This window comes from Culex pipiens, chromosome 2 (genome assembly GCF_016801865.2).
Source record: "Culex pipiens pallens isolate TS chromosome 2, TS_CPP_V2, whole genome shotgun sequence".
In the NCBI taxonomy this organism is placed as follows: domain Eukaryota; kingdom Metazoa; phylum Arthropoda; class Insecta; order Diptera; family Culicidae; genus Culex; species Culex pipiens.
The window spans coordinates 34,229,363-34,254,137 of NC_068938.1; the positions used below are offsets into that span (position 1 = coordinate 34,229,363).

The following is a 24,775-nucleotide window of genomic DNA, read 5'->3' on the forward strand; positions in this document are numbered from 1 at the left end:
TTTTTTTCACAGATTGTCCGGTATTCATAACATTGATTGTTATTTCAACGCCGTCGTGCTAACTTGTCGTACGTCGTTTTCTGAAGTTCCGGAAAAGCTCGTTTTCATGTTTGACCTTGAATAAACAAAAACTAGAGCACGCAATGTTAACAATAACAATCACGTTTTGTGTGGTTGATCATTCTGTGCATCGTCCTGAAATTTGGTTGAATTTGGTTGCTGGAGTCCCGAGTTATAACTGAAAATGTTTACGGTAGTCGAGCTTGTTCTTGTGTCAAACGCGTTCTGACCTGAAGTCCCTTTGGCCAATTGTCGCACTAACATGCATTTTCAGGCTGTGTCAAGAATGCACGACAAGATTGAAACTTCTATCATATGAAAAGTGACAAAAATGCACGGCGTTTTTCGGGTTTTAATTGAATATCTCAGGATTGAAATCGAATTTTGGGGATCTGTGAAGGTCAAAAGGTGGACCATGGTGAACTGAAAAAAATTGCGTTCTAAACTACATTTGGTTCAAAACACACGTACGACAAGTTAGCACGACAGCGACGATTTAAGCTTGAATTTAATTTCAACTGTCGTTACGTTTATTTTGAATTGCTTATCACCTGATCTCGCCCAAGGGCATCCAGCAACCATTTTGCCCGAAAACCAAATTCTGTTTGCACGCATCACAAGTATTTCACCTTTTCCATATCCGTTCCAATTTCATAGCCCCTCCCGTTTGAAATGACATTCCCGGCGCGCGGTAATGCAGTGATAAAAATGACATTTTATTCTCAACCCCAAGTCAAGGGTTTACCGAATGCCGTAAAATATATAAAAATTCCACGCGGTGTTGTTGTTGCGAGGAAAAGAAAACAAAGCATTTTTTCATTTTCTTATTGCACTCGAAGCATTGAGGAGAATTTGGTTTTACTCATGCTCCAATTCTTAGCTTCTTCTTTTTTTTTGTTTTTATTTTCGCAAATGAAGACGTATCGTGGGACTTTAACTTGCCGCACTTGCGTAATAAATAACAAATGTAGGTAGTGCGTTTCTTGCGACGGAGAGGCAACATCTTCCTCTTGTAAATACTGCTCTGCTCTGAGCATGAACACAGTGAGTTCGTTTGTTTATTAGTTTAGACGTTACGTCCTACAAACATATCAAAAACACTGCACAAAAAATGATTTAAAAATAAAGACGATTTTAAATCATTTCTTGTGCAGTGTCATCATTTCTCTTTAATTTAGAAAAATAACATTTCATGGTTTGATAATTATCTAAATAATTTTTCTCTGTGTAACAATACACCATTGCTTCCAGTACATGGAACGTAACCGCCTCAATTACCGTGGCAAGATGTGTAATGCGTATAAAATATTCAGCTTCTAATTAAAAGTTTCTTCCCACCAAATAAAACACAAGAAAGTGGCAAAAGTGGCAGCCACCTACAGGGGGCCGAAGAAGGTAGCCATTTCCTGGAAAGTGCGGCGCACCCGGGAAAGTGGTGATAACGAACAAGAAAAAGAACGCGGAGATTGTGTTCTCCGCTGCTGCCAAGGTAACGGCTCCGCTGCTGGCGGTGTGGATCGTTAGATGCTTGGAATTTGAAGAATTAGTCGCGGACAGAACTCCGTTCTCACCAGTCAGTGCCGAGTTTGCACAAAGTGTGATGCGAACATTGTTGGCGCTGCATGATTGTGCAATCATGATAAGAGCAGAGATGATTGTGCGCGGTTTTTCCTCTTTGGAAGCCATTGAATGATACAAGTATAATTGAGGCACAAGACAATCTTTAGTGATACAAAAAAGCAGAAGCATGAATTTTATAAAGAAAAACAATAATTTATAATTTGAAACCAATGTCCTTGAAATCCACCTACACGTGAGATAGAGCCCTTCTTACAAAATTGAATGTTGTTCAAATAGATAATAATTAAAAAAAAAAGTGCGGAACTGAATCAGACTCTGGCTGTTAGTTCATAAATAAAGGTAAATAATAATAAAAATATAATAAAAAAATGAGCATGAGCATGAGCATGAGAGACCACCCATGGTTGTCCTTCTCCGTTGCTGAACAGAACCGTAATATCCTTTCAGCACTACTGATCATAGGCTTCGACTATCAAGTGGTTTTTCCCTTATCAACAGCATGTATGAATGCGCTGAAAAGATAAAACACCATGATTGCCAAAACAAGATCAGTTGCGAATAGGTAACAGTCATTGGCCACCAACGGCGCCCGCCATGTCAGTTTGTAGATCTCGATTTTAAGGGACGGGAATGTTAGTTAGCGCAGGTTGCTACTAGGGCAGCTGATTTACTCTGTGCTTACACCCCACGAGCGCCAGGAACCTGAAAACTTGTTAGTAGGATAGGGTGTTTGGTCAGGATTCATCATAGAAGATGATGATGCGACCCAAAATCATAGTGTTTGTTGAAAGGTATTATATTTTATTCTCAAGGCAAACAATCGGATGCTGCGGATGAGACATTTCCCGTTTAACTGTTGTTAATTTTTTAATGAAATGGTTTAATCTTAGACAGCCGGCTGTGGAAAGATAAAACCAAATAATATTTATTTATAAAATGAGGTGTTAAACGCAATGCTGCAATGATAGCGTAGTCTGATTTTTAATTATATAATCATTTAGTTCATGAATTTTTTACGGAATAGACGCGACGAACTCAACCATCAAGTGTCTTCCGATCTTCTTTCTGTTAGGTAGATAAGGTATTGATTTTCGTTGCCTCTCGAGCTACGATGCTATAGAGAGGACTTAACACACAAACAACCGACGTCGAGCCCTCCGAGCTACGGAGCTATGGGAAGGTCTTTTCAACACAAGGGCTTGAAGCACACAATAACTCACCGATTAATATGAATAATTTTCAAGATCGATCTTGCTTTATAACTACAGCGCGAAAAAACAGGACTGCGCGTCCCGAGAAGCACTGCACTTATGATGGCATTATTCAATTATACTGACCAATCACCCCCTGCACACAAACAGCCACACAAAAGAGACGAAAATTATCACGAAAAAACAGGACTGCGCGTCCCGAGAAGCACTGCATTTATGATGGCATTATTCAATTATACTGACCAATCACCCCATGCACACAAACAGCCACACAAAAGAGACGAAAATTATCACGAAAAAACAGGACTGCTCGTCCCGAGAAGCACTACATTAAAAATATAATAAAAAAAATAAAAAAATTGATGAAAACGTTCAAATAGATTATAATTCAAACATCCTATTCATTTGTACTTAAAATAAATTAAATTGCACTGAAGGTCGACCTACACCTGTTACAAATTTTCGTTGCTTTTGGGATTGGATGGGAAATTTATTTTGATATACGAGTAGTTCTCTCAGATTTCGGTCATTCGACTTTTTTTTTGTATTTTTTAATCCGACTGAAACTTTTTTGGTGCCTTCGGTATGCCCAAAGAAGCCATTTTGCATCATAAGTTTGTCGATATAATTTTCCATACAAATTTGGCAGCTGTCCATACAAAAATGATGCATGAAAATTCAAAAATCTGTATCTTTTGAAGGAATTTTTTGATCGATTTGGTGTCTTCGGCAAAGTTGTAGGTATGGATATGAACTACACTGAAAAAATGATACAAGGTAAACATTTTTTTGATGATTTTTAATTTAACTTTTTGTCACTAAAACTTGATTTGCACAAAAACACTATTTTTTTTTTTGTTTTTTGATATGTTCTAGAGGACATAAAATGCCAACTTTTCAGAAATTTTCAGGTTGTGTAAAAAATCTTGAGCGAGTTATGAATTTTTGAATCAACACTGATTATTTTCAAAAAATCGAAAAATTGGTCGCAAAATTCTTCAACTTCATTTTTCGATGTAAAATCAAATTTGCAATCAAAAAGTACTTTAGTGAAATTTTGATAAAGTGCACCGTTTTCAAGTTAAATCCATTGTCAGGTGACTTTTTTGAAAATAGTCGCAGTTTTTCATTTGGACAGACAAACCTTTGAAAAACATATTTTTGAAAAGCCGAAAAAATTCTCTATATTTTGCACTTTTGAACTTTGTTGATACGACCCTTAGTTGCTGAGATATAAATTTTGCAATTGCCATGAAAAAGTTTAAAAACAGGAAAATTGAGGTTTTCTAAGTCCCACCCAAACAACACACCATTTTCTAATGTCGATATCTCAGCATCTAATGGTCCGATTTTCAATGTTAAAATATGAAACATTCGTAAAATTTTCCGATCTTTTCGAAAAAAATATATTTAAATTTTTTAATCCAGGACTAACATTTTGAAAGAGCGTAATATTGAATGTTTGGCCCTTTTGAAATGTTAGTCTTGGTTTACACATTAACCTTTGAAGTTTTCTTTTTGTTCTTATTTTTTGTCATTTGCAGACTTACATTGAAACAATTTGATTGTTTCAATAGTATAAATTTTTGACAACATCAATTTCAAGACTTTATTTGATTTTGTCCTATAAACAAATGTAAACATTGAGTATATCCCGATAACTCCAGTGGGCAATGACAATGTTTAAATTTGTTTAATTTCAATTCTCAAAGCCATAAAATTAGTTAAACCATCTGAATTCAATAAACTTTTGAATTAATTCCTATCCTCCATGTTTGATTTTCGTCTGCCAGATTTTTTCCAGATTTTGTATCGATATTCAGCCAGATTTTTTTTCAAGTTTTAACCTGGTAACCATGCTTCCGAGTGAATTCACAATGTTCCAACTTCACATCCAAGAGATTAAATCGTTTAAATTTCTCCGCCAGATTTTGACCAGATTTACCATCTCAGTTAAAGCAACATGGCTCAAATGGCATTTGTAGGAAGGGACGAGGTGCGCACCTCGTGAAATTGCCGCGGAAATTAACCATAGCTGTCGTGGGAAACACATTAAAGAACCAAGTCAGAACCAGCTAATCAAGGCAAGAAAAACTCTCAGTATTTTTAGAACCGCGCTGCAAAACACTTTATTTTATTGACCCGTTTCTCGCGATGGTGTGTTTGTGCGTGTCTGTCTACCTTGAAGTCGCAAAGTCTTCTTCTTCGGCCAGCTCTTTAAAGTCATCAGTGCCCCGCCTCGGCTAAGTAATCAAACCCCCGAAGCAAAACAAACTCTCTTTCACATCAACATCGGGGAGTAACATCAACATAATCCGGCCGCCGTCGTCCATAAAACGCCAGAATCGTAATCGCGACTACGAGAGAGAACACGTTCACGGTATAAATTTCATTAGCGACCGCCGAACGGAACTCAGTTCAGGGGAAGAGTAATTCACCAAGTGTGGAAAGGGTAGAGGGGATTATAGTAAATAAAACAAATGTGCGTCAATTTGCCGTGTTTCTCAAGGTGGTAGTAAAAAAAAGGGTGGATCCGGAATGACGAAACAAATTGGTCGATTATATCGAAGAAAAGGGCCCATGAATGAGTTTTCCAAATTGGGAAGTTTAAGTTGGGTGGAAAAGCTAAAGAAGGTCGGTCGAACAGAACGCGCATAGCACCTGGCGAGGAGATTTGAAGGTGCTGATTTGGGGCAATTCAATGGGACGTGAAATATGGCGGACATTTCCATTCTATTAGAGTAGGTAGGAAGAAATTGAATTGAGATGAATGAAAACCATTTTTTTTCTTCGGCAAATTTGTTGAAATTTGTATCCCTTAGGTAAAGCAGTGTTAGGTTTTCACCAAGCATATAAAAACAAGATGTAATTTGGAGCTCAGGCAAATTACATTCAAATTGACAAAACAGTTCAACATATTTCATTGTTTTATTTGCTACCCAACTCGACAATTTTGAAGTTGATATCAGAAAACGCTTCAGTTTCGTCAAGTTATGACAGATTTGGGCTCCCTGAACTCGCTACAACAGACAGAATTTAATTTAATGAATTCTCTGCCGTTGAATAAAATTGTAAATTTTAATTTACCACCCGAGCAGACGGTAATAACTTGAGAATAACATTTTTTGATATTTGAAAATACTAGGCCAATAACATTTGATGTTATTGATAACAAGATTTGATATTGGTCGTTATGATTTTTTTGTTATTGGATTGTTATTGTAATAACAGACTAATAACAATTTGAGTTATTCTTCGAACAAAACTTTGTTATTATTTTTTGTTATTTTAACAACTCCGATCATCCCAATAACAGTTGGAAGTATTGGCTTTCAATCAATATCAGACCAATAACAAATTTTGTTATGATAACATAAACTGTTATTAAACTCTTATGCAAAAATGGATTTTGCAAAAATATTCCATAACACTTTTTGTTATTTTAACAGTATTTGTAATTGCAATGGTATGAATTTTGTTATTACCGTCTGCCCGGGCATTTCCAAGTGATCCAACTTAAAATCCAAGAGATTCAATCATTTCAGTTTCACCACTTGATTTACTATTTCAGTTAAAGCAACATGTTTTAATGGTAATTGTTAGAAGCCGTCAATCAATAGAGGCTGCATAAATTAAAGGGTGCGTGCTTGTAAAAGGGTGTGCATGGTTGCTGAAGATGGTTACATAGATTTTATACCCAAATTTACAATTTTATTTTTTGAATGAGAATGAATAAAAAAATGATTTCTGTCATTTAGAACTTGTTTAGTGGATTCAAATCTACCATACCATGATCAAACTGATGCTTTTACTGACACCAACTTTAAAAATGTCGAGTTGTGTAGTTACAGCCTTAAAACCCCAAAGGTTAAAAACAAATGATCAACAATTTAAGTTAAGACATAAAGAATATTGGAAAACCTGTAAAAACTGTATGGGAAAACAAAAAAACTACTAAGAGAACTGTAAAATTGTCTTAACATTATAGTTTTAGTTATTAAATATAATGCAAATGCTTATCATTGAATTGCTTTTAACCGAGTGACAAGAATAACAGCTGAAGTTAAACAATGAATCAAAAATGATCAGTGGGAGCCAACCATCCGTTCACTGTTTAACCTCTGAAGATCCCTACTTTATTAGTCAATACCGGCGCCCTCCCAAGAAGCCTGCAGTTCAACGAAAGGGAGGAATGTTAGTCCGATAGTTGAAGTTGCAAACTCATCAAGTACATAGTTTTTCGTTATATACGTATTGATACCGTTTGAGACCGTTGAATCCACAGCATCTCCTTTAAGCATCACGTGATTATTTTTTTTTGGGTTAGTAGGATAAGGTATTGGCTTTTCGATGCCTCCCGAGCTACGACGCTATGGGGAGGACTTTCATAACAGACCCGTCGGCGAGCATTCCGAGCAACGACGCTATGAAAAGGTCTTTCTGGTTAACACACAAAATCACTCACACACAGTTATTTTGCTCCACTATTAACTCAACAATCCAAATTGTTAGTGCGGCTTTCGATCATTATATTGAAATGGCTTTTTTACATTATATAGAAATGGCTTTTTAAATAAAACCTTATTCGAAAAATTTAAACACAATCCACCCGACTCCGATCATCGATGATATAGGAAGGGCTTTGAAAATCACAAAAAATCACCGAATATTTTTTACGACCACGCGCTTCCTTTGCCAATTATGCACTGATGACGCTGCATTTTCAGAGGGTAATCTTCTCCTCGCAGCACACAATTCACGACAAAAATGCGAAACAAAAGGCATACACAAAAAAAAATCACTTTTCACTCCGAATATGTTTAACGACCACGCGCTCCCTTTGCCAATTATGCACTCACCATATCAGTCTGCAAATTAATGAAAAACACGTCTTTTTTCAGATTTTCAGTAATTGAAGGGGTTGCACCGCCCCTCCGTTACGAGATATAAAAAAGGAACTCGGATTCGTGATCAGGGACAAACATTACCCCTTAGCAAATCGAAGAGGGGTCAGGGCAACTTTTCCCGATTTCGTTGGTAGAGAATGAACCACTTACCAAGAGTAAGGACACTTCGCAAAGACGCCCTTGCTCTCATCACGTCACTGAGGGCATGAAGCGACGAGAATTTAATAGGCATGCCACTTCTCGCCTCTTTCGTGAATTTTATGATTTTCTTGAAAATTCTAATTACATGAAAATGTTCACAAAAAATGCGTTTTTTTTCCTAAATTTTGAAAATGCAATGGTTCAAGAAAAAATATTCAAAGTTATTGTTATTGTAATAAAGGTATCAAATGATCGGGATTTTTCCACACATTTCGAATGTTATAAGATTTTTTTTTGGAAATACTCAAAATTTTCACCAAATTACGTATTTTTGAAAAAATACCGAAAAAATCAGTTTTATACAATATGAGTATGAAATGATTGGAATTTTCTCATTAATTTTGATAACAATGATAGCGATGAATTTTCACAGAACCAATTCTTTTCTAGAAAAATACGTAGTTTTGTAAATATTAAGAACATATTACTAACGAAATGTATGCAAATTTCCCGATCATTTTTGTTCCTTAATGTAAAAACTGAAATTTTGAATATTTTTTTCAGAAATACGAAGTTTTGTGAAAATTTTGAGTTTTTCAAAAATAAAAAAATAATGCTGTCGGAATGAATAAAAAAAACCGATTATTTGATAACCAGAGGGAAGAAATTTTTTATTTAAATTTTGTTTTTAGGTTAGGTTTGACTTTCGGTCTGCTTGGGGAATCAAAACACTTGTATGTTCTCTTCATCCGACGTTTCGACCCGTTTTGGGCCTTTTTCAAGGAATCTAGGGGTAGATTTATTGGGTAAGGCACAAAAACATAAAAAATTGTACACTTTTTCTAGGCTTACCGAAATGGGAGTGTTTATCGTTAGGGGATGCTCCGTCAAGCACAGAACTGTCTGGTAGCGGGGTAATCTGTAGTTTCAGAAAACAAATAAATATTTCTAAATCTACAAATATTTTTTTTATAATCTACAGAATTTTTATTATTTTTGTAAAAAAAAGGATTTCACAAAAAATATTATTATTATCGAAATGTTTGAAAAATTTCCAATTTTTTTATGTTACATTGTAAAAAACTGAAATTTAGGATCATTTTTTGAAAAATATGTAGTTTTGCGAGAATTTGTCATGCTAAAAAAATGGTATAACTTTCGGAATGTATGAATAAATCCTGTTTATTTGATACCCATATTGTAAAAAAAATTTCTTAAGTAATTTTACGGAAATACATATTTTTGTGATTTTTTTTTATTATTTAAAATTTTTTTTTTAGAACTTTAGAAATGTAAGAAAAAATCTTAATTATTTGAGACCCATATTGCAAGTGCATTTTCAAAATACAGGAAAAATAGTTGCAACAGATAGCTTAATCGTTGAGGGAGTTGTTTTTGCTGTGTTTTATAAATTAGACGTTGATTGATCCTCGGCCCTCGGTTAATTTGCTTACATCATCTCGAATCCAAATACATTTTTTTAAAGTTTGGATGATTTTTCATAGCCAAAAATCCATAAGTTCGGTTTTGCATCCCCCATATGCGGTGCTACCGAGGCATTTTTACCTGAAATAAATAACAACTTGACAACGGTATATTTTATAAAATTTCGAGTACTTTTCGATAGCTAATTCGATTTTGATTCAATAATATTTTTTTATGATTTTTTGTCTAAGTTTTTGTAATTAAAAAAAAAATTTATTTAAATTTATATCTCTGAGACCTGATTTTACACCACCAAGCACGGTGGCTCGGATAATATCTTTGAAATCCCTTAAGGCCGTTGCAAATATTTTTTGAAGTTTATGTCCCTCGACTCTGATCAAAGCTGAGGGGGGGGGGGGGGGCAAAACAATAAAACAAAGCTAAAAATTGAAATTACAGGCCACGGTGTCAACATTTGAATGAAAAAAGTGTTTTGAAATGCATTATACACCTGTCCAGTTGTTTTGCAATCATTGACAAAATTTCTAAATACTGACGAAAATTTCGTTTTTGCGAGAAAAAAAGTTTTTGCGGTGCTGTTATTTCATAAAAGTTCCAAATATTTTTAAACGAGTCCAAACAAGTTAAATATGATTATCAATTTAGAAAAAGGCGTTTAAGATTGTTCTCAGTTGATTAGACAAGAATGCATGGACACAGTTTCATGCAAATAAAAAAAAAATGATCGTGAAAAAAATTACGAAATCGTAGAATACTACTCAAATCGAGTTTTAATCAAAACTGTCAAAACTTCTTATTACAATACCATCGTTAAACACCCTTTGACTTACTAGCGTTAAACTAGACGACTTAATGCATATGCCAAAATGGGCAAGCTTTAAGTGGCCATAAATCATCCACCCAGAATTAATGAGCTGCATAATGAATACACTCCTCTCCCTGCTACTGCTCTTTACATTGAACTTAACGCTTGATCGAAACCGGAAGAAAGCAGACACAAACCTTTTAGCGAGAATCCAGCACGCCTCGATGCGCCATCCGGTAATCCTCAGAGTAGTCCCGTCGTACCAGTGTCAAGTGCAGCACGCTGCTGCTGGGAATTAATCATTTATGACGAAATCCGAACACTCACACACACACATTCGCACCAATAAAATCAGAATAATCGAAACCTTTTTCGTGTTTCACACTGCTGGTGTTCTTCACTGCACACTCTGGCTTGGCATATACACACAGATTCACGGCATGACGCCTACACTGGCAACGACAGCAGCTTCAACATTCAACAACTTCGGCCTGGCCTGGCATCGCCAGTGACAAACACATACATTTCATCATCGTCGTCGATTCATTCCGGCTTCCGGCTGCGAATTGAGCACACCCAACAAACACAATAGCACTCCGAAACCGTTAAAGTGGTGGAATTCAATAATTTGCTTCGAGCTGGTCGAGCAGCTGCTGAAACCAACTGCAGTCAAAGAACAGAGAACCGGGAATCAGCTGCTCACCAGTATCCACTAATTGCCGAACACTGATCCCGGCTGAATCCGATGGTGATTCTTCGTGCGCCCGGAAATCCCCGATTTCAACCCCCGGACTCGTATTTCCGGCCGATTTCACTAACAATATCCGTTTTCAACACTATGTGCGCGACTTCACCACGTAGACACGTGTCCTTGAGCTAGCTCTGCCATACGGGGGGGAGACCCTTCAAATGGAATACAAATCACAAAATTAGCACTTTCCGCGAATACCGGTCTCATGAATCCTGAAAAGTGGCCTCGCGTTATGCGCTGTGTGTGGGTGGTGGTGGTGGCGATTGTGTTTAAATTTGTGTGGTTGGCAGCAAATTTATTCGACGATCGTGGTGGGCTTCCTAAGCAAACGGAAGCGTCTGGGTGTTGTTGGTACCCAACCTCGGCTCGGACGGGATCCCCGTCCAAAAGAGGTCTACGGAAATTTAAATTCATTGTTTTAGGCGAGGGCTTTGCGTTGGGTTGAGTTGCGATGGTTTGCTGTCCAATACGGTGGGACATTGGGTACATAGAAGTGGCTGGCGTTTTGGTGCTTTAATGCGATAATAAATTGGGGAAATTTATTTCGAGACGATGACTGATCGTTTTTTGGAGGCGACGATATGGCACATCTTCAGTGTAAATTCAAACGTTAATATTCATGGCATATTTAAGACAATCAAGTTAGGTTGAGTTTATGATTTTTGCATTATTTTTAAATGAAGCGCAAAATTTCCCAATCAAAAAAATAAAATTAAAACAATTTCTTCGCGTAATCCTGAATAATTTTTATTCTAAAGATATTTATTCAAAAAGAAAAGATTTTGGTTTGATTTTGAAAAGGTTTTCAAAAAAGGTTTTTGATGTGTCCTTGATCAATTGTTCCATATTTTTAGATTTCATTGGCATATCGATAATTGAACTTAATGATTCGCTTTTACCTTCATTTGAAAGCTTTTCTTGCGATCTTTCGAATGCTGTATCGAACATCTGCAAATTTTAACTTTTATATGAAGTTTTTGAAGAATTACTTTGACCCTCGAAATCCACAAATTCGGAACACTTTTTTCTTACGAATGTAAACAAACTTTGGATTTCTCCAGGAGTACATATTTATTACCAAATAATGACTTCACACACTGAAACCAATGAAACTCAAGCTTAGTGATTTTTTATACATGGTTTGATAACTTTTTTTTGTGAATAATCAGTTAAATTCAGGTGTTCCACAATTGTGGGAGGCACAATAACATCCCACAATTATGAAACAGGCCATTTGGAGGGAGTGTTTTGCTGCTCTAGACAAAATAGTCTTGGAATAATTTTTTTGTTCAGAAAGTACTACTTTTACTAGTGAAATAGCAAGATAATGTCCAAATTAAGGTTCTAAAAATAGTAAGGTCGACAGAATAGCTTCTTTTGGCATGCTATTGACAAATTATCATAAAAGTGTTCCGAATTTGTGGGTGTTCTGAACATGTGGGATGACTGTAGTTGAATAGTAGTTTGTAAGTTTTTTTTTTCTTTTCGTTTGTTTCATAGTTTAAGCATCACTTGTGTGATGTTGGGAGCTGGACGGGTGCTTAAAGAATCGAGTAAATCTGCTGAAGGAAAAAAGTTACAAAATAACCTTCATTAGCTTGTAAGTGAAATATTATTAGTTAAACATTTTTAAGGCTCCAATTGGAATTTGGGAAACATAGTAATGGATTTTCACGATAAATTTTATTCAAGATATTCATTAGTATATTCATTCGAAAGCATATTCATGAGAGCCTATTTTTAAAGCATATTCATGAGAGCCTATTTTTAATATTTAAGTACCTAACAAAATACACTGTAATGTGATAGGAGTTTGTCGGGAGTAAGTCATTTTTAATCGAAACATATAAGGAACTAATTGGTAATGTTGTTGAATATAAGACTTGGTAAGTTTTTTAGATTAAGGCTCCCCACCTTCAAAATCGGCTCAAAAGATTTTTCTGTGCAATCAGCTTCAATCAATTTAAATGCATTCCCTTGCATTTAAAATCTTTTTTAATAAATGTTCAATGTATGGTAACGCAAAAAGTTTGTTTTTCACACAAAAAAATTCGTCAAAACTTACTTTTTTAAAATCAAATGATCATAAAATAACTGAACTAGCGTAAAATGTATTTTAAAACACCTTTTTCATTCAATGTTGTTAAAATTTTTATATAAATTTTTATTTTTTGCCATAGAAAAGAAATTTCTAAAGAAAAGTGAATCGCTTTGCGCAAAGTGAGGACTAAACCAATTGTCCTCAAACTTTAAGGAGTTGTTTAGGGTTTGTTTTTTTTTCGAAATTTGTTATGAATCAGATGACAAATACTTAAGCTAAAAAAAAGTTAAACAAATATCTTTGGAAGAGCTTCATATTTCGAACAGAATAAGAGGTATATTGAGTAGAATACACATTGAAAGGATTTTCCTGCGTTGATAATTAATTTTAGTTAGTAGTGTTTTGAATATTGGTAAATCTCCAATCTACAGTAACGGAAAACAAAACAAAATCGTCAATGCTAAGATATTTTTAAAATTTATGATTGCGAAACAACTGGACCGATTTACCAAAATCAAACCATCCACATTAACGACCCCCGGGTCTTTAGTGGTTTCTATTGCAATTTTCTGCTCGAACCTAGGAGTCCGAAGGCATGAATGGGGAGAGCACCCAAACCTCTTTCTACTCCAAGGAACCTTCCACCCCAGTGTTTGAACTGACGACCTTTGGATTGCGAGTCCAACCGCCGCCAGCGATTCCACCGGAGTAGGCTTAGTTTGGTGTGTTGTTTGTACTTATGGCATGGAGACAACTCCTACACCTGGATTGACTTACCGGCCTAACAACCAAGGCCGGGACCGACATTTTACTTCCTCATCCGATGGAAGGTTGCAGCAGATGGGAATCGAACTGATTTATAAAACATTTTAAAATATTGTTTTGAGATGAAATGTTGAAACCTGGCTTGTAGTTTCAGTATTCATAATTTTTGTCTTTGGTTATCGATGGACAAACACTTAAAAAAATACAACGGCTGTAAGCTGTTGCACTAAGTGTTTTCTCTGTTTTTGTTACATATTTCCTCTTTAAAACCGTACGCCTTATATTTTATGGCAGTAAAAAAATCTTCGAAATTTCAACGTAATTTTAATCTGAAAAATAATTTAAGGTAAATTTCCGTGCGTTTTAATTATTTTTGAACATTCTTGAGTTTAATCAAGAATGTTTAGAGTTTTTGTGAATTGTCGTGGCACTGTCGTGCAAAAAAATTCTCGCAAAAATATTTTCATTAAAACCTAGATTTTTGAAAACTAATTATTGCAAATCGACTGTACTGCTGTACAATGCATTTTCCATGCATTTCTGCATTGAAATGTTGAAAATCTGGCAGTTTATTTAAAAAAATTTCAATGTTTGCATCGGTACCTCAAAAAATCTAGGCGACACGTATCACACATGCATTCTATTTTGCAACAATGATACTGTTAAAAACTGTTTTGGATTTGGTCAAAATATGAATGTTAAATGATTTTGCATATTTTTCATATTTGTGAAGTGTTTGCATTGAATTGCTGTAACTTACAGAATACCAATAGTTTAAATAAATAAGATGCATATTGCTTATTATTTCTTCAAAATATTGAAAGTTACCTCTAATATTTTGAAAATGCTTGTTCAATATATTTTATTCAAAACTTTAGGCATGACTCAAACAACTCATTTGCTGACCATACTTTGAAGGTTCAAGTTCATAGTTTTTGTGATAAACCCGTGGTACCAGAATGGGACCATCCACAAACCACGTGAACACTTTTTTGGAAATCTCAACCCCCCCTCCCCTCGTGGACAACTCTTTATTTGAGCGTGGACAAAAAAAAAACTTTAAAAAATATATACTTTGTTGAGAAAACAATTTATTTCCTGACTTGAAATTGGTTGTGGATAAAAACTCTGAGCATTTCATACTTTCTCTTCAATGATTCGCAAAAAAGTTCGATAAAAGGCAATCATTTTCATAGCACAGACCAAAACAAAAAAGAACCTTCATCATACCCACATTTTCTCTGTCAGAATCAAAAAATTTCCCACACTGCGCCACAATTTCAATCATCCCCACAGAACTAATTAAATCCAACGCCCGAACACGAGAACTCTGCACTGCGATGATAGAACCTCGTTTCGAGGCTAATTCCCACACAAACACCACACTCTTTCCCTCGCAACTCCCACGTCACAGCAAACGCACCCCCACCGCACCTCTAGAACTGATCTCGGTCAACATCCGGTCGCCACTAGCACCACCAACTTGCCACCCCCACCCAACCTGGAGCATCGTTTTAATATCCGCCGCCAAAACTGTTCCCTGTGCCACGGTTCGCCGACTTCCGCATCGCGCACTATTGCTCCATATGCTTCGTACGACCTGCGAGAGTCCTTGTTGTTCAGCAGTCTCCGCTCGTAGTGCGTACTAACCGCACGAATAAGCCCACACGTGTTCCCCACGAACTTGGGGGGCGGAAAATCCGTCCGTCGAATAAATTCCTGCAGCGGAGAAAACCACCGAAAGCTCACACGTACACACACCGACACACCGCTGGCAACACGGATAGATCCCGGATCCACAGCAGATAGCTCACCTCACACACGAGGCTGTGCGAAAAGCTGTTGGAATCTGCACGGCCACCCAACACGGCGGCGAATACTGCGACCACGACGACGACGAAACGCTTCCGAAATCTGCTTTCCGATCCAATCCCGTCGACGGTTCCGCAAGAACTGATTCCGTCCGAGATGAATCCTGTGCTTGTGGACGGTCGACTCTTCCTGGCGTGTTTTGCGCGAAAAACCATCAAGCACACACGAGACGAAGCTGAACGCATCGGCATCGGTGAGTGTGTTGACTCACGAGTTCACGGGGAAGATTCTGCAGAAAACAGAACTCTCTCTGCGCGGTGAGTGCCCTTTTCTCTTCGGTGTGCGGATGAGTTCTGAAACGGTGACGTCATCAGGTGGCGTAGCATGCCGCGAAAAATGTAAACAGAGAGTGAGCGGCAACCTCAGCATGCCGGCTGGTTGTCACGTGGAGTTCCTGAGCTGTGGTGGGAGTCCGTGGGACAGGTCGTGGAAATGAATGAACGTGAACGAGCGGATGAATGAAGCGCGTGGAAAGTGTGTAAAAGTTGAGTGCTCTCGAGATGTGCTCCCGGATAGAGCGAGTGTCTGCTTGGGAGATAGTGCGACTAGGCATGCAACGGAGTTAGGTGGTGAGACTAACAGATTTTAGTGTTTATGTTTTGAGTGCGAGGATGGCTGATGATTCAGCAAGTTAGCACTGTGCAAACAGAGATCTAGTGGTAGTGACCATCTGAGTACACACCAAACTTGACGGGAATGAAATAAAAACAAAACATCAAAAAAGCAAAAAAGCAAAAAAGCAAAAAAGCAAAAAAGCAAAAAAGCAAAAAAGCAAAAAAGCAAAAAAGTAAAAAAGCAAAAAAGCAAAAAAGCAAAAAAGCAAAAAAGCAAAAAAGCAAAAAAGCAAAAAAGCAAAAAAGCAAAAAAGCAAAAAAGCAAAAAAGCAAAAAAGCAAAAAAGCAAAAAAGCAAAAAAGCAAAAAAGCAAAAAAGCAAAAAAGCAAAAAAGCAAAAAAGCAAAAAAGCAAAAAAGCAAAAAAGCAAAAAAGCAAAAAAAGCAAAAAAGCAAAAAAGCAAAAAAGCAAAAAAGCAAAAAAGCAAAAAAGCAAAAAAGCAAAAAAGCAAAAAAAACAAAAAAAGCAAAAAAGCAAAAAAGCAAAAAAGCAAATAAGCAAAAAAGCAAAAAAGCAAAAAAGCAAAACAGCACAAAAAAGCAAAAGAGCAAATGTTTTAGATTAGTTTTGTTTCAAAACATCAACAAAAACACTTTTTATTCGAATATGGTTTGTTGGTTAAAGGAATGCTTGAAATCCAATAAAACAAATTTATTTTGTCTACCTTATCTTTTCAGCAAACAGTGGTCGTGGAATTATCTTGCTGCATTGTTTTCAAATAGTTTTCAACGTTCATCTTAAACTTTAATCTTTCCAATTAAATTCAACAATCCAAAATGGTACACTTTTCACATCAACTGCTCCGCTAAAGACATCGCATACACTACCTGAACTGCCCTGAAGCACCAGCTATCTTCAAAACATGATCTAATTTACGACAAAGTACCGCCTCTTAATTAAAGCGAGAAGCTCTTTTGCAACGGGGCTCCTCTCGTGATGTGACTGTGTATCGTGTAACAACCAGCTCGTCAAGGTGAATCCTTCCCATGTAACAATTCCCGATGGGGAACGCCACCAAAACCATGTTGCCGTCGTGCCCAAAAGTCCTACTTGGCTTGCTGGTCGGCGGCAAACGAAAGCTCTCAGATGATTGAAGAGAAACGTAATGAAAACGAAAGCTTTTCATTATTTAACTCCCACCCCACAGTTTCATCTCGCGTGGAGCACGAATCTACTGTTTTTTTTTGCGCCAGAAGTTGGAAAAAAGAAAATAGCAAAAGACCTCGAGGTGTATCCTTGGAACTCGCTGGCTGCTAAACCGACGAATCTAGAGCATGTCCCTAGTTTCTGTGTTAGGAAAGCTTCACCAGCTCTTGTCTACCCAGCACGGACGATATGAATACGATAGAGCATAACCAACCACACTTTGGAATCTAGGGGCTTTCGCGCTGGCAAGGTGCAAGGTTGGCCGCCGGTACAACCGTTTACCGGAATGTGTTCTTCGCGCTGGGAGCGAGTCGAGCGGGTGCAGCTTTGCTCTTGGACAATGGTTGTTCGGCGCAGTAGAGCTGCAAGAAACGATTGAGTTTTGCAACGTGTCAAAATGATCCTCTACGCGGAACGGGACGACGGACTATAGGTTGAACTGGGGAAAGTTCAGGGAACAGTGTAGTACAACTAACGTGGCAATTGGATTTAAACTTCAAATTGAAGGATGGCTTTCTAAATCAATTTAAAAGCTTATAGTATTGTTTGTTGAGATGTTGATTACGACTGTTTATTGCTAAGCTTAAAGCTGCGCAACAACCATGTAAAGAGCTCAATATCTTATAGTAAAATGGTACTGAGAATGGTCTGAGAGGATAATGCCAAGACGGCATATATTTTACAAAAATATTCATCAAAAGCTTTACCGCAAGCTTTCTAACTAAATCAGCAAAGCACGAAGCCGTTGAAAGTGGCACGTTTCCTCTACCTTCTTGAAGCAATTTTCAACGACGAGACGTTCTTAAAGCGATGCACTCAGATCCTCATAAGCTTACTAAGATTGTGCAGCACACTCCCTGACCTATCCAGAAGAATAATGTAGTAGCTCGTGGCTTGTCAACTTTTTCGTGGCTAGACCCTGAATCTGTGTCGAGAACACTGCTGCGTACGAGAAACGCTCCAAGAGGGCACTGCACTGTTCTTGCACCATATTAGTCACACCACCTAGTCAGCAAAAAAAAAAAAAAAATCAGACTCTTAGCTTCAGCGTGTAAAGTATATATCTGTACATTAATCTGTTTGTCTATTACCATATTCATAATTTGAAGCATACTCACTCCCGACCCGATCACTGCCTGGAATAATGCAAAATATGCTAACGAACCACCTTCGAACCCCCTTCCACCAAACTCAACCACCCTCCCCCAACCCCTCAAGCTGGTGCACCATGTCGGATGTGTGTCGTACACACCAACCAGCCAGCTAGCCACCATCAATGAAACACTCAAAGTGCGCCCCCAAGAGAGGAGTCAACTCGCTGTAAGAACTCAGCCCACCCTTCTTCCGCAAAGTTTCCACCCACGACGTCGCAATTTTACAATGACTCCAGCAAGCCAGCCAGTCAGTCTGGGCTAACGATGGAGAAATTTTTTATTGTTATTATAAAATCGCTGAACCCTTTGTTCCAATGCACTCGAGATATCGGCACAGCACAGCAACATCGTCGTCGATGGGGCGAGCAAAAAAAAAAAGCACGCTGGCGAATTGGCAAAAAAAAATCTGCTTAACAACTTGGAGGTATTCCTACGATGTAGGGTGGTCTAAAGATTTGTCGTTATTGGGCACAAGCTTTCCTCTAATTTTATTTTATAGTTGATGCCACAACACTGAAACTAAATATTTGTTTATTTTTGCTACACAAAAAATGTTTTTTAATAAATCAGAATATTTTGAGTTTATGAAGTTGATAAAAGGCATATTTTTCATGTCATCACGTGTAACAGTTTAGATACGTTGTCGCTATTGTGCTATATGGTGACACGTCTGCTGTGAAGAGGTAGCACATGTGCGAACAATAAAAATTTCATTTAGATTAACTAACAATTATCAAAAAAGGTTTGAAAATGTTAAAAATAATAAAATATAATTAAAGGCATTTAAATAAAAAATATAATATTCTGATTGTTTATTATTTTTAACGATAAATTATTTATTGACGATAATTTGGCAACAATTGATCTAATTTCAGTGTTAACAAATACATTTGTTTGAATGTTTTCATCAATGAGATGCAAATATTAAAGCAATTTTTGCCTTTTCCTAGAATTCCGATTTTTTAAAATAATTGTTTTGGTACAGTTCAGAATCAATTATCCGAAAGCTTGGACAACAATCCGATAATTGGATCACGAAAAACAATATATTTTCGTTTTCTTTTTCTTTGAAGTGACTTAAAAAAATATCCATGGTGGAATAAAGTGAAAATATATTTCCCGAGCAGACGGAAATAACTTGGGAATAACATTTTTTGATATCTAAAAATACTAGGCCAATAACATTTTTTGTTATTAATAACAAGATTTGTTATTCGTCGTTATGATTTTTTTGTTATTGGATTGTTATTGTAATAACAGTCTAATAACATTTTTAGTTATTCTTCGAACAAATCTTTGTTATTATTTTTTGTTATTTTAACAACTAATCCGATCATCCCAATAACAGTTGGCGGTATTATTCCATAACAAAAAATGTTATTCCAAAGTTTTTTTGGCTTTCAACCAACATCAGACCAATAACAAATTTTGTTATGATAACATAAACTGTTATTAAACCCTTATGCAAAAATGGATTTTTTCAAGAAGAATCCATAACAATTTCTGTTATTTTAACAGTATTTGTTATTGAAATGGCATGAATTTAGTTATTACCGTCTGATCGGGTTGGTAATTCAAAACCATCTAAATTATACCCAAATTAGGTCGTAGGACTCAATTTTGATGTTGACTATAAGATGAAAAAACCAATATTGTTATTAAGGAATCGATTATTCGAAGTCCCATACATGCTTTCGCATAATCGAGCCATCATATAATCGGGTCTTGACTGTACATTTATTAACTTTTCCCAAAAAAAAACAAATTGAATTCCTTCGCAATATATTAAATTTTTTTTAACAAATTTCCAAAACTCCAAGGAAAAATGGGCGTTTACTGTAGTAAAAATAATAATTTCTCAACAAATGTCAACTAAAAGGTATATTAAAATGCAATTACGAACATTAAAGTACCGTCAATGGGAGTGACTATGGGTCAAAAAGCGATACACCTCTCGTAATTTCTTAATAACAATAACAAATAATTTAAATAACATCGACAATCTTTCAGCGTAGATTTGTTCTTAGATAGTTTACTTACATTTTCCCAAAATATGGTGGATTTTGATGAACACTAACTTAAATGCCAATAATATGAAAATTGACCCAATCTTACCCCTTAGAGGAGATGACATTAGGTCAAATGAAATTAAAATTATGCTCAAATACAACGATATGGTAAAAACAAGTCATCCAACAGTGTTTCCTGTTCGAGGGAATCGTATTGACATGCTACAATGTTTGAAGTGGAGATTTTCAAACATTTGGGTAGTTTTCGAGCAATTCGAACAAAATAACAGGGTTTGTTCTAGGAACGAGGTTTTTCAGCAAAGTCATCATAAGATGTCCTCTACACAACCCTTTTAACAGAATTCAGTTTCATTGAGAAGAATCTGCAAAATGGTAAAATCTGTAAAAAATCACTTTGACCTCACCCCCCAAACCCAAAGCCACCCCCGCTGATGGTACATTATTCACATCAGTTTGGAATTATTTTTCTAGTACGTTTTAAGATATTTATTTTTACTTTAGAGATTGAATAACAAAAAACAGATCATATGCAATTTAACACAAATTTTATGGAGATGGTATGGATCATAACAAATCATTATTATTATTGTACAACAAAGTTTGAAGGAGAAAAACTACGATTGAAAAAAATTAAATCACTCTTTTACATAACCATGATTTAGATACATCAACATGTTATTTACTTCCGAAGGTTACGAAGACAATCCAATTCAGATAAAATATTGTAATAGCGTCCACCCTATAGCTGTACCACTCATTTATCCTCGTGGCCAAAAGAAAAAAGACAATTGTCGTCGTTGATGGCTCATATAAATATATATAGGGGCCTTAATCCGGGAATCACGTTCCACCGCTCAATTCTGGCGGTAGGTGACTCCAGTCATGTAGCCGGCCATAGCCATAAAGCGGTGGAGCGACCTCTCAACCACCCCGGCAGATGAGCAACATCTGCAAGAATAGTCCCGGTGGTGCTCCCCACAAACTCAGCCAAACTTGGCTGGCTGCCGACCAGGTAAGAACTACATCGTTGTCATAACCCAACTCAGTTGAGATAACCCGGCCGGAGCTTCCACAGTAGCTGCTGCACCATGTCCCAGAGCCACTTATTGGATTATCGCATGCATTGCACCGGAGGTATAAAACGGAAACCAGTTGCATTCAAATTAGGAAGCTAATCCGGCTCGACTGTGGTGGACGTTCAGAACTGCAGAAGCAGTCGGGTTGGAGCTAAATTGAGAGCTGAATGGAATCAGATAGTGCGATGGGTTGGCAAGGGAATGGATTAAACTCTATTATCTTAACGCAGAGGCTTGGGGTGGCCGACGTGTGATGGCAGTCAAATATGGCTCGAAGGGGACCTCTTGGAAATGAGCTGGGAGTTTAGGACAAATGGGGTCATCGGTGATGCTACCGGCGAACGTTACCGAATGAAAAGTATGTTTCGGGTGATGTTTTTAACCCGTATAGGCCTGGGTGAAATTGGAATCACTAAAATGGCCATAACTCAGCGAAAACTCAACCAATTTGCATACTTCTTTATTAGTTGGACTCGTTAGAATGTCTATTTTCCGAAAATGACCCGCAGAACCCGGAAATGTTCCGGTGGCCGGAGATATTCCGGTGGGTCACTGGGTCAAACAGGGTCAAAAATGGCCATTTTTGGGTCCCGCACTATTTTGTTAATAGAAATCTAGGAAAAAAACACATTTTTCATGTTACGATCTTTGTTCTACCAACAGACAATACTGACCATTGATTTTGCACCACCGGGGATGTTCCGGATTGAGCGGGCAGGTTCCCTACCCCGGGGGAACCGGTCAAGGGACGGTCAGAAATAAAACTATTTCAATCATGGCAATATGGGTGTCAAAGTTCATCATTTTCAAAATCAAGCTCATCTATGATCCCCAAAACCACCTTTGGACCGATCTGGCCACTTTAGAACCGGTTCCCGGTACTCCGGTGAAACCCGGAATAATGCAAATTACGGGATTATTTCTGAATAATTTTTGGCAGGGCAACATGGATGTCAAAGTTCATCATTTTCAAAATCAAGCTCATCCATGATCCCCAGAACCACTTTTGGATCGATCTGGCCACTTTGGAACCGGTTCCCGGTACTCCGGTGGAACCCGGAATATGGCAATTTACGGGATTATTTCTGAATAATTTTTGGCAGGGCAATATGGATGTCAAAGTTCATCATTTTCAAAATCAAGCTCATCTATGATCCCCAAAACCACCTTTGGACCGATCTGGCCACTTTGGGACCGGTTCCCGGTACTCCGGTGGAACCCGGAATATGGCAATTTACGGGATTATTTCTGAATAATTTTTCACAGGCAATATGGGTGTCAAAGTTCATCATTTTCAAAACAAAGCTCATCCATGATCCCCAGAACCACTTTTGGATCGATCTGGCCACTTTGGAACCGGTTCCCGGTACTCCGGTGGAACCCGGAATAAGGCAAATTACGGGATTATTTCTGAACAATTTTTGACAGGGCAATATGGATGTCAAAGATCATCATTTTCAAAATCAAGCTCACCTATGATCCCCAAAACCACCTTTGGACCGATCTGGCCATTTTGGGACCGGTTCCCGGTACTCCGGTGAAACTCGGAATAAGGAAAATTACGGGATTATTTCTGAACAATTTTTGACAGGGCAATATGGATGTCAAAGTTCATCATTTTCAAAACAAAGCTCATCTATGATCCCCAAAACCACCTTTGGACCGATCTGGCCACTTTGGGACCGGTTCCCGGTACTCCGGTGGAACCCGGAATATGGCAATTTACGGGATTATTTCTGAATAATTTTTCACAGGCAATATGGGTGTCAAAGTTCATCATTTTCAAAACAAAGCTCATCCATGATCCCCAGAACCACTTTTGGATCGATCTGGCCACTTTGGAACCGGTTCCCGGTACTCCGGTGGAACCCGGAATAAGGCAAATTACGGGATTATTTCTGAACAATTTTTGACAGGGCAATATGGATGTCAAAGATCATCATTTTCAAAATCAAGCTCACCTATGATCCCCAAAACCACCTTTGGACCGATCTGGCCATTTTGGGACCGGTTCCCGGTACTCCGGTGAAACTCGGAATAAGGAAAATTACGGGATTATTCAAGGGATTATTTCTGAATATTTTTTGACAGGGCAATATGGATGTCAAAATTCATCATTTTCAAAATCAAGCTCATCTATGATCCCCAAAACCACCTTTGGACCGATCTGGCCACTTTGGGACCGGTTCCCGGTACTACGGTGAAACCCGGAATAAGGCAAATTACGGGATTATTTCTGAACAATTTTTGACAGGGCAATATGGATGTCAAAGATCATCATTTTCAAAATCAAGCTCACCTATGATCCCCAAAACCACCTTTGGACCGATCTGGCCACTTTGGGACCGGTTCCCGGTACTCCGTAGAAACCCGGTATAAGGAAAATTACGGGATTATTTCTGAACAATTTTTGACTGGGCAATATGGGTGTCAAAGTTAATCATTTTCAAAATTTAGCTCATCCATGATCCCCAGAACCACTTTTGGATCGATCTGGCCACTTTGGGACCGGTTCCCGGTACTCCGGTGGAACCCGGAATATGGCAATTTACGGGATTATTTCTGAATAATTTTTGACAGGGCAATTTGGATGTCAAAGTTCATCATTTTCAAAACAAAGCTCATCCATGATCCCCAAAACCACCTTTGGACCGATCTGGCCACTTTGGGACCGGTTCCCGGTACTCCGGTGGAACCCGGAATATGGCAATTTACGGGATTATTTCTGAACAATTTATGATTGGGCAATATGGGTGTCAAAGTTCAACATTTTCAAAATTTAGCTCATCCATGATCCCCAGAACCACTTTTGGATCGATCTGGCCACTTTGGGACCGGTTCCCGGTACTCCGGTGGAACCCGGAATATGGCAAATTACGGGATTATTTCTGAACAATTTTTGACTGGGCAATATGGATGTCAAAGTTCATCATTTTCAAAATCAAGCTCATCTATGATCCCCAAAACCACCTTTGGACCGATCTGGCCACTTTGGGACCGGTTCCCGGTACTACGGTGAAACCCGGAATAAGGCAAATTACGGGATTATTTCTGAACAATTTTTGACAGGGCAATATGGATGTCAAAGATCATCATTTTCAAAATCAAGCTCACCTATGATCCCCAAAACCACCTTTGGACCGATCTGGCCACTTTGGGACCGGTTCCCGGTACTC

The 24,775-nt window shown here is 37.6% G+C and overlaps 1 protein-coding gene across 3 annotated transcripts in view; it reads right to left on the reverse strand.

Moving 5' to 3' along the window:
• The window catches only part of LOC120429252 (monocarboxylate transporter 12-like), a 78,752-nt gene extending 63,097 nt beyond the window's left edge, over window positions 1-15,655 (reverse strand). Inside the window, exons 1-3 of one of the 3 annotated variants that reach the window (XM_039594465.1) lie at window positions 15,523-15,655; window positions 10,855-11,114; window positions 10,349-10,710 (exon numbers count right to left, since the gene is read on the reverse strand). The gene's annotated coding sequence lies outside the window, so the exon portion shown is untranslated. Of the gene's footprint in view, window positions 1-10,348; window positions 10,711-10,854; window positions 11,727-15,522 lie in introns of those variants that run through there. The other 2 variants (XM_039594466.2, XM_052707579.1) reach the window with 2 other exon arrangements.
• Between the last annotated feature and the right edge of the window lie 9,120 nt (window positions 15,656-24,775).